This window comes from Manis pentadactyla, chromosome X (assembly GCF_030020395.1).
Source record: "Manis pentadactyla isolate mManPen7 chromosome X, mManPen7.hap1, whole genome shotgun sequence".
In the NCBI taxonomy this organism is placed as follows: Eukaryota; Metazoa; Chordata; class Mammalia; order Pholidota; family Manidae; genus Manis; species Manis pentadactyla.
In genome coordinates, this window is record NC_080038.1 from 51,710,679 (window position 1) to 51,720,657 (window position 9,979).

Here is a 9,979-nt window from a genome sequence, read left to right on the forward strand (position 1 = left end):
GTAATTGGCTTATTCAGGAGGCACCCTCCTGTGCCCAGAAGCTCAAGACTCTTTTCTTTCCAGTTCAGGAGTCCCAGCTGTTGTCATGCAGTGGCAGGGTCACCTTTCTGTCTGGCTTATGGTAGTCTGATTCTAGGCAGGCAGTTTGCTTTCAGCACACCTTTGTGATCAGCGCAGAAGTCCTGCTGGAGTTGCTGTGGGCAGGGCTGCACTCTGGTCTGCCATAGTGGCAGGTGTTTTGGGGTTAATGGTGTGGACAGGTTGGTATGTGTCTGCCCAGGCCTGTTGCATGGGAACTGGCTCCCCTGTGGAGGAAGGAGCTCCTGGGACTGGTTCCCAAAGGCACTTCCCTGTCTGGACTGAAACAGGGCTGAGAAAGCTGAGAGGATCTCCCTCTGCCTACATGGAAGCAAAATCTGATACCACTCCCAGGCCAAGTGAGCTGTCCACAGGCTGCAAGTGTAGGGAGGAGCCTTGGGGCTGCACCTCCAGTGAGGGGGATGGAATGTCTGGGCCTCCTGAGATTTCCTGACCTGTTGGGCCAAGGGTGGTCTGGGGTGGTATCGTCCTTCTGCTGATTCTCCTGAGCAGAGAGCTCCATCTAACCCTCACCCCTTTGGTGCCCCCCCTCCTGCTGTTGGGAAGTCTCTCAAACTGCCTGCTTTCCTTTTATCTCAGGGGGGCCAGTAGAGTCTGTTTGTTCTCCACAAGCAGCTGGAATCAGCCTCCCTGTGTGTTCGGCCAGTCTTTGTTGTATAGCCCCACTAATCACCAGAGCACCATGCAGTGTGGGCTCTTGCTCCTGGAGCAAATCTCCAGGGCCGGATGTTCAGTGATCCTGTGCTCCTACCACCTCTCCATTCCATTCCTCTTCCTCCCACTTGTGGGCTGGGATTGGAGGATGGCTTGGGTCCCACCTGATCTTGGCTTTGCCACTTTACCCTTTTTGGTGAGGGCTTCTCTTCTTCCCCAGATGTAGGTAGTCAGTTCTGCCATCTTCATGTCATTTTCAGGTTTAGTTGTGTTTGCTGTATGTTTGTGTTTTATGGGTTTTTAGGAGGAGGTTTTTGCCTTGCCTTCCTACTCGGTCATCTTTTTCTCTGCCTGCCTTGTATTAACATTTCTTAACTTCAGGAGATTGGGAATGGAGTTTTTAGGACAAATATTAATCTTTATACATTTTATATCATTTCCCTTGTTTCAGTGTCTGTTTATTACCTTTGCAAATAAAATATTTTTATGTAAGATATTCAATCGTTATGAAGAAAGGCATCATAAACTTAGAAGACAACATACAGTGTGATAACATTTAAGACATATAGTGAATAAATTATTAATTGTCAGAATATATAGAACACATATAGTAATCCAAGATCACAAATAGCCCAAAAAAAATTGGCCAAGGAATAGGCAGTTCTTAGAAGACAAAATGTAAGTGGTCAATGGTGACAATAAATTAACTTTATTGGTGGGGTTGGAAGAAGATGATGGAATAGGTCAGTGTGACAACCTCTGTCCACACTGAGTAAGCAACTACACTGAATACAGCTAACTCTGAAAATGACCTGAGGACTGCGGAACAGACCATCTACATTTGAAGAGTACAAGAAAAGAGTACAACACTGAGAATGATAAAGGGGCAGAACAGTGATCAGTCTGGATCTAAGCCCTTCCTCAATCCTAGCACATAAGTGATAGGGAGAGGAATGAAGTGGGGAGGGGATGAAAGCCCAAGAATCCAGCACACCTAGTGCTGGGGACCTAGTCTGGGAAGACAAATCTCCATTTCTTTGAGCTTTGAAGATTAATGGGGATGTACACCAGGGAGAATTTTAGCATTGTGGGGGACCAGGACTCTAGTAGGTTGCTGAGGACTGGCCTGCTGTACTCAGAGGCAGCAGTTTGAAAGATTTGCTAGCTTTGGGAAGGATTCTGCAAGGACAGGTGTCTGAGTGCTCTTTCCCTGGAGGAGAAGGCACAGGTAGATGGCACTTTTCCAGCCCTTCTACAGTCCAACTGGCCAGATGCTTGTGAGAGTCAGCTCTGAGACTCTCCACCTGCCCCACTGGCTAGCCCCAGCAATTCCCTGAGTACCTTCCCTGCCCAGAATACTTGGCCCTGCAGTAACCTGCCATTGCTGATGAATAGGCACCTGGAAGCCACACCCACTACATATCTAGCAGAAATGCTTCATGTCACACAAAGGGCATGCAAGGCTAGCCATGGGGATACACCATTACTGGAAGAGGCACACAGAGGCTAGTAGTGGAGATCCACCATTCCTGAAAGACAGGCAGAAGGACACCCACAACCCAACAGCAGCAGCCCCGGCTCAGCTGCAACAGATAATTGGATTCTGGTGACCAGGGGATTTTGAGCTTTTGCTTGCCACAAGACACCTACTAAGTTAAGCACTGCTTTCAACACCTGGAGGCACAGCTGACCTAACTAACAGAAAGGAAGAAACACCGAAACCCCGACAAAATGAGGAGGCAGAGAATATGTTCCAAACAAAAGAACAAGACAAAGTACCAGAAAAATTGCTAAATGAAATGGAGGTAATCTTTCTGATAAAGAATCAAAGAAACTGCCAAAAAGATACTTACAGAACTGGGGAAAAGAATTTACAGTCTCAGTGAAAATTTAAACAGAGATAGAAAATATAAAAAGGAGTCATTCAGAACTGAATAATACAATAACATAAATGAAAATTACAGTAGAGGGAATGAGTAATAGGCTTCTGGAACCAGAGGAATGGATCAGTGATCTGGAAGATAGGGTAGTGCCAAGCTGAAAAACAGAGAGAAAAAAAGAATTTCTAAAAATGAGAAGATACTAAGAGAGCTCTGCAACAATTCTAAACAAAGCAATATTCATATAATAGGGGTCCCAGTAGGAGAAGAGAGAGACAAAGGGGTAAAAAGTCTGTTTGAGGAAATAGTAACTGACACCCTTTCCCCCGCCACACAAAATCTGGAAATAGACATCTAGTTCCTGGAAGCACAGAGAGCTTCTAACAAGATGAACCTAAGGAAGTCCATACCAAGTCCTATATTAATTCAAATTGCAAAGATTAAAGATAAACCGAGAATTTTAAAAAGCAAGAGTTAGGCAGTTACTTATAAGGGAAACCTGATAAAGGTGTCAGATTTATCAGTAGAAACTTTAGAGGCCAGGAAGGATTGGCATTCAATGTGCTGAATGGGAAATATCTCAACAGAGAATATTCTGACCAACAAGGTTATCATCTAGAATTAAGAAGATATTAACAGTTTTCCATATAAGTGATAGTTAAAAAGATTAACCACCACTAACCCAGACTTATAAGTATGTTAAAAGGGACTTCTTTAGATGAAAATGTTTTAAAATATAAATTGTTTCATCAGGGAAAGTACATCTACAGTAAAGGTAGGGTGATTATAAAGTTCAAAATAAGTAATAAAATGAAATATACACAAAATTATCCAAGGGATACACAAAATAAAAACATGTAGGTTATGACATTATATACATAAAATGAGGAGGAATAAGAAAGATTTAGTACTTTTACATTGTTTGAAATCATATAACCATCAAGTTAATATAGATTGTTTTAAATACATAGGAAGCTATATATGAACCTTATGGTAACCGCAAATCTAATGCCTACAATAGATACACAAAAGATAAAAAAAAAACAATCCAAGCATAACACCAAAGAAAATCATCAAATCATAAGGGGTGAGAGCAAGATAGGAAGAAAGGAATGGAGAGGAACTACAAAAACAACCAGAAAACAGTCAACAAAATGGCAATAATTACACTACATGTAAGTGGACTAAATGCACCAACCAAAACATAAGATGGCTGAATGGATAGAGAAATAAGACTCATCAGTATGCTGCCTACACGGGACTCACTTCAGATCTAAAGACACATATAGACTGAAAGTGAAGGGATGGAAAAAGATAGTCCAAACAAATACAAGAGAAAATAACAGAAGTAGCAATACTTATGGACCCAACATATATGCAGAACATGCCACCAAAAAGCAACAAAATATGCTCCAAAGTGCACATGGAATGTTCTCAAGAATAGGTAACATCATAGGATACAAGACAAGTCTCAATAAATTTAAGAAGATTGAAATTTATCAAACATCTTTTCAGACCACAGTGGTATGAAACTAGAAATCAATTACAAGAATAGAACTGGAAGTAGCTCAAACACAAAGAGGCTAAACAACATACTTCTAAATCAGTGGATCAAGAAACAGATCAAAGAGGAAATCAAGCACATGGAAACAAATTAAAACAGAAATACAGTGGTTCAAAATACATGGGATGCAGCAAAAGTTCTAAGATTGAAGGTCATACAAATATAGGCCTACCTCATGAAAAACTACAGTCACAAATAAATTATCTAACCTTACAACTAAAGGAACTAGGAAAAAAAGAAGAGTCCAAAGTTAGTAGGGACATAGTAAAGAGCAAAGCAGAAATAAAATAGACAAAAATAGAAAAGATCAACAGACCAAAACTTGTAATTCAAAAGACAAACAAAATAGGCAAACCCTTAGCCAGACTTATCAAGAGAGAACACCATTAAACAAGATCAGAAGTGAAAAAGTGGCACCACAAAAATTCAAAGAATTATGAGAGATTTCTACAAAAATTGTACCCATTAAGTTGGACAAGAAATGATAAATTCCTAGAAACATAATCTTTCAAGACTGACATAGCAAGGAACAGAAAATGTGAACAGACCAATTACCAGTAATGAAATTGAGTTGGTAATCAAAAAGCTCTCAACAAAAAAGTGTAGGACCATATAGCATTACAAATTACTCCAAATGTTTATGTATGATATAATACCTATTCTTCTTGAAGTGTTCCAAAAAATAAAAGAGGAGAGAATACTTTCAAGCTCATTCTAGGAGACCAGAATTATTGAAGTATCAAAACTAGACAAACACATTACAAAAAAAGAAAATGGCAGAACAATATCCCTGATAGACATAGATGCAGATATCCTCAACAGAGTATTAGGAAATCAAATTCAAAAGTACATCAATGGATTATTCATCGTGACCATGTGGGATTTATTCTAGGGATACAAGGATACTAACATATCAGCAAATCAATATGATACACCACATTAACAAATGGAAGGATAAAAACTATATCATCTCAACAGATGCTGAAAAGTATTTGACAAAATTCAACATCCATTCGTGATAAAAAGTCTCAACAATGTTGTTATACACTGAACATAACTCAACCTAATAAATGCCACATATGACAAACCGGCAGCTAACATTATTCTCAACAGTGTAAATCTGAAACCTTTTCCTCTAAGATCAGGAACAAGACAAGGATGCACACTCTCACCACATTTATTCAACATAGTACTGGAAGTCCTAGCCACAGCAATCAGATAATGCAAAGAAATGAGACATTGTAATTGGTAGGGAGAATTAAAACTGTCATTATTTGCAGATGACATGATGCTATATATAGAAAACCTTAAAGATTCCACCAAGAAGCTATTAGAATAAGTGGTTTCAGTAGAGTTGAAGGATACAAAACCAACACACAGAAATCTGTTGCATTTCAATATACTAATAATTAACTAGCAAGAAGAAATCAAGAAAAATCCATTTTCAATTGCATAGAAAAGAATAAAGTGCCTAGGAATAAACCTAATGAAGAGGTGAAAGACTTATACTCTGAAAACTGTAAAACACTGATGAAAGAAACTGAAGAAGACACAAATAAATGGAAAGGTAGCCATGCTCATAGATAGAATTAATATTGTCAAAATGGCCATCCTTTCCAAAGCAATTTACATATTACATTGCAATCCCCGTCAAAATACCAGTGTTTTTTTCCAATGAACTAGAGCAAATAATCCTAAAATGTATATGGAACCACAAGAGACCCTGAATATCCAAAGCAATTTTGAGAGAGAACAAAGTTGGGGATGTCATGCTTACATACAGTCTCATCAATAAGTGCTGTTGGTAGAACTGGACATCTATGTGCAAGAGAATGAAACTGGATCACTGTCATACACCATACAGAAAAGTAAAGTTGAAATGGATTAGAAAACTAACTGTAAGTCATGAAACCATGACAGTCTTAGAGGAAATCATAGGTAGGAATCTCTTGAACATAAGCTGTGAGTTGACTTCTTCCTGGACATATCTTCCAGTTTAAGGAAAAGAAAAACAAAAATAAGTGGGACGCATGAAACTATAAAAATTCTGTACAGCATAGGAAACTATCAAGAAAATAAAAAGGTATGTATTGTGTGGCAGAATATATTTGCAAATGATATATCTGATAAGGGGCTAATATCCACAATATATAAGGGACTCATAAGACTCAACACCAAGAAAAATCCCAATTACAAAATGGGCAGAGTACCTGAATAGACATTTTTTGAAAGACGTGCAGATGGAAAACAGGCACATGAAAAGATGCTCAACATCACTAATCATTAGGGAAAAGTAAATAAAAACAACAATGGGATATCATTCATACGGGTCAGAATGGCCACTCCAAAAGACAAGAAACAAGTGTTGGTGAGGATGTGGAGAAAAGAGAACCTTACTACACTCTTGGTTGGAATGTAAAGTGATGTAGCCACTATAGAAAGCAATATGGAAGTTACTCATAAAGCTAAAAATAGAAATACCATACAACCCAATAATTCCACTTCTGAGAATTTTCCTGAAGACAACTAAATCACTGATTGAAAAAGATACAAGCACTCCTATCTTTATTGCCATATTATTTACAATAGCCAAGATAGAGAAGCAACCAAGGTGTCTATCAATAGATGGCTAGATACAGAAGATGTGTACATATATGCAGTGGAATATTATTCAACCATAAAAATGAAAGAAATCTTGCCATTTGCAGCCACATGGATGGACCTAAAGGGTATTATGCTAAAAGAAGTAAGCCCGGCAGAAAAAGACAATACCATATGACTTCATTTATATATGGAATCTAAACAAAACAAACAGAGCAGCAATAGACTCATAGACACTGAGAAGTAACTGGTGGTTACCATGGGGTAGGGGTTGGGGTGTGTGTGTTAAATAAATGAAGGGGAGAACAAGGCATAAAATCTGTTATGGTATAAATTGTTCATAGATATGAATGTACAGCATAGGGCATATATTCAAAAGTAATTTAATATCTTTCTGTGTTGTCAGTAAGTATACAGATTGGGGTGAGCATTTGATACTGTAGATAACTGTCAAATCACTATGTTGTACACTTGATACCAATATAATATTGTATATCAACTATAGTTCAATATAAAATAAGATCCCATCAAAAAATTAAGTTGGCCTCATTATTAATCATGAAAATATAGTACAATTTGACATAAAATTTTTAGTCCATCATATTTGCTTTAATGAAATCTCCATTATCTTAAATTAGACAGGATGTGGTGAAATATACACTGTCTGTGAGGTTAACTTTTATAGAATTTTATCAGTATCAAAAATTTAAAATATATGCTCTTTGCTGCTTATTTCATTTTTAGAACCTATGGAAATGCTCCTACATATGAACAAATACTCTTCCTTAATTGTTATAAAGTTGCAAAAATACCAAATGTCTTTTAACGGGACTGAGTAAATTATTCTGTCATGCAATGTAACATCATGAGGCAGTTGAAATATACTGATAGATCTATTTTGATACTGAAAATCATTTAGACATATTATTAAGTGGATTAAAACTAGTTGCAGGATAGTATGTTTGGTATGACCTAATTTGTATTCAAAACCTCTTACCTAAAACTTTGTATTACTATAAGTACTATCTGTATATATGTTTAAGTGCATAGAAAAAGCTCTACAAAGAACCAATACTGGTGTTTTCTTCTGGGTATACAGGGCTGAAGAAAGGCAGAAGTTTAATGGCAAGACTGATTTTGTTTATGTTGGTTGGATTATATACAGTTCAACATATTTATGAATTATCTGTGTAAATAAATATAGATTTTTTTTCTAAAGAATATAAGAATGTGTTGATGGGTAATGGGGACAGAATGGGGCCAGTTGATCAGTTATGGAAGCCTACAAAAACAAGAAACAGAGGTAGACATCCTACCACTTTTTTCATGGAAAAAATGCCTAGGGCAATGGAAACATCTGGTTTGTGTGACAAATAAATGTTCTTTATGTAAGCAAATAGATCAGGTTTAAAGCAAGAAGCCAGTTAGCATCCTGTCACTTTGATTTAATGTTTATGAAAATACGCTGTAATTATTTTCCTTCCCTTTTAATCTTCCTAGAAGGGAAAATGTGGTTTTATTATCTCAACAGACATATCTGATCTGTATGATAATTGCATTTTATCAGTATAAATTAATAAATTGCCCTTCTTTTTTTATTTCTTTCAGTCTTATGATATGATCAGCATAATTTCATCTCCTGAATTTGGATGAATTCTGGGACATAACCAAGATCAGGCTGTAGACATTTAAGATTGAAGGCCATGGCCTGGATCATGGTGAACCCACCAAAGCAAATAATTCCTGTGAGATGGTCCTGCAGCAGCCAGTCAATGCTCTGTTTTGTTGGCACAGCCCTTGCTGCATAATTTTGAATTCCTATAAATCCATTAAGGTCACAATAAATTTTTTCTTTCATTTTATGTGTTAGTTCTATATGACTATTATCTAGTAAACTGAATTTTCAGTAAATGTTTCATAATAATTCTAAATATAAAATATTACTAAAATTGGTGTCAAAATATGACCTTCCTCCTGCAAATGGTGATCCACTCATTATTTGTAGTGAGAATATATCAGGAAAGTGGGAGGAGAGTTTGAGGGTAAAATTTGAAAGAAAATTAAGTTCCCAGTACATTCTCTTCACTTCACTTTCAATTTTTCTATGGTATCTATGTATATGTTCATGATAGTAATTATTTTTCCACATGTTCACTGTTTTTCTGGTCAAGATGGTTGGTGTACTTGTTCTTTGTAATTTTCTACTTCTAAAGTATTCTGTATTAAATAGGTTATCTTAATTAAAACAATGAAAATATGGTGACGACAGTACAAGGAGAATGGGAAAACTTCAGTCAACTTTCAATATTTCATATAGTTCATGAATTATTCATTAATTAGAGAAAGAAAAGCTAATTTGGGGGAGATGTTTATGTAGATTAAATAATATAGTAAAGATACAATAATTAAAACAATGTATTACTGGCATAGAAACATGCAAGTCAGCGTAACAGGATATAAAGCCCAGAAATGGTCACCGGCTTATATAAGAATTTAAAGGTGGCATTTCAGATTAGTGGGGAAGGGCTGAGTCACTCATAAAAATGTGTTAAGAACATCTGGCTGATCATATGGAAAAAATAATTCAATCTCCATACTCATACCATAAACTAATTGAAAGACATCAAATTATTAGAAGGGAACTGGTGAATATGTTAATGTGGAAAGGGCATAATCCCATGGATAACAATAATTCAATGTTTCAAAATGTACTGATTAAATATGGATGATGTGCCAAGTGCTCTACCAAGTACTCTACCAAGTACTGGGAATATAATGGCTAGTAAGGTAGCAGTCAATATAGCTTACAATCTAACAGAGAGGGCAGAACTGGTTTTCTTCAGAAATCACTCTACATCTCTCATGTCATTCCTTTGCTTCATTTTCAACCAGGCTCTCTTCATATTGAGAAGGATGGCAGCCAGCATTCTCAGGCTTACATTACATTAAGATCACTCAGAAAAACACACAGTCTCTTTTCCAGCTCCCCATATCAATAGCTCAAAAAGTATTATGCGACTCTCTTGGGTCATAAACCAATTTATGAATGAATATATCCAGCAGAGTGGGTGCTCTGATTGACCAATATAAGATTATATGTCCACTACTAAAGAAAGGAAGGTGAGGTCCTTGACAGTTTCACCATAGTTCGATACTGAATCAGGGAAGGACAATTCCCAAA

At 36.9% G+C, this 9,979-nt stretch overlaps 1 protein-coding gene across 2 annotated transcripts in view; it reads left to right on the forward strand.

Annotated features, from left to right (window-relative positions):
- LOC130678820 (negative regulator of P-body association) overlaps positions 1-8,660 on the forward strand; it is a 59,015-nt gene extending 50,355 nt beyond the window's left edge. For both annotated transcript variants that reach the window (XR_008995032.1, XM_057495312.1), the window contains one exon: positions 8,407-8,660. The gene's annotated coding sequence lies outside the window, so the exon portion shown is untranslated. The remainder of the gene's footprint in view (positions 1-8,406) is intronic.
- Positions 8,661-9,979: the final 1,319 nt, after the last annotated feature.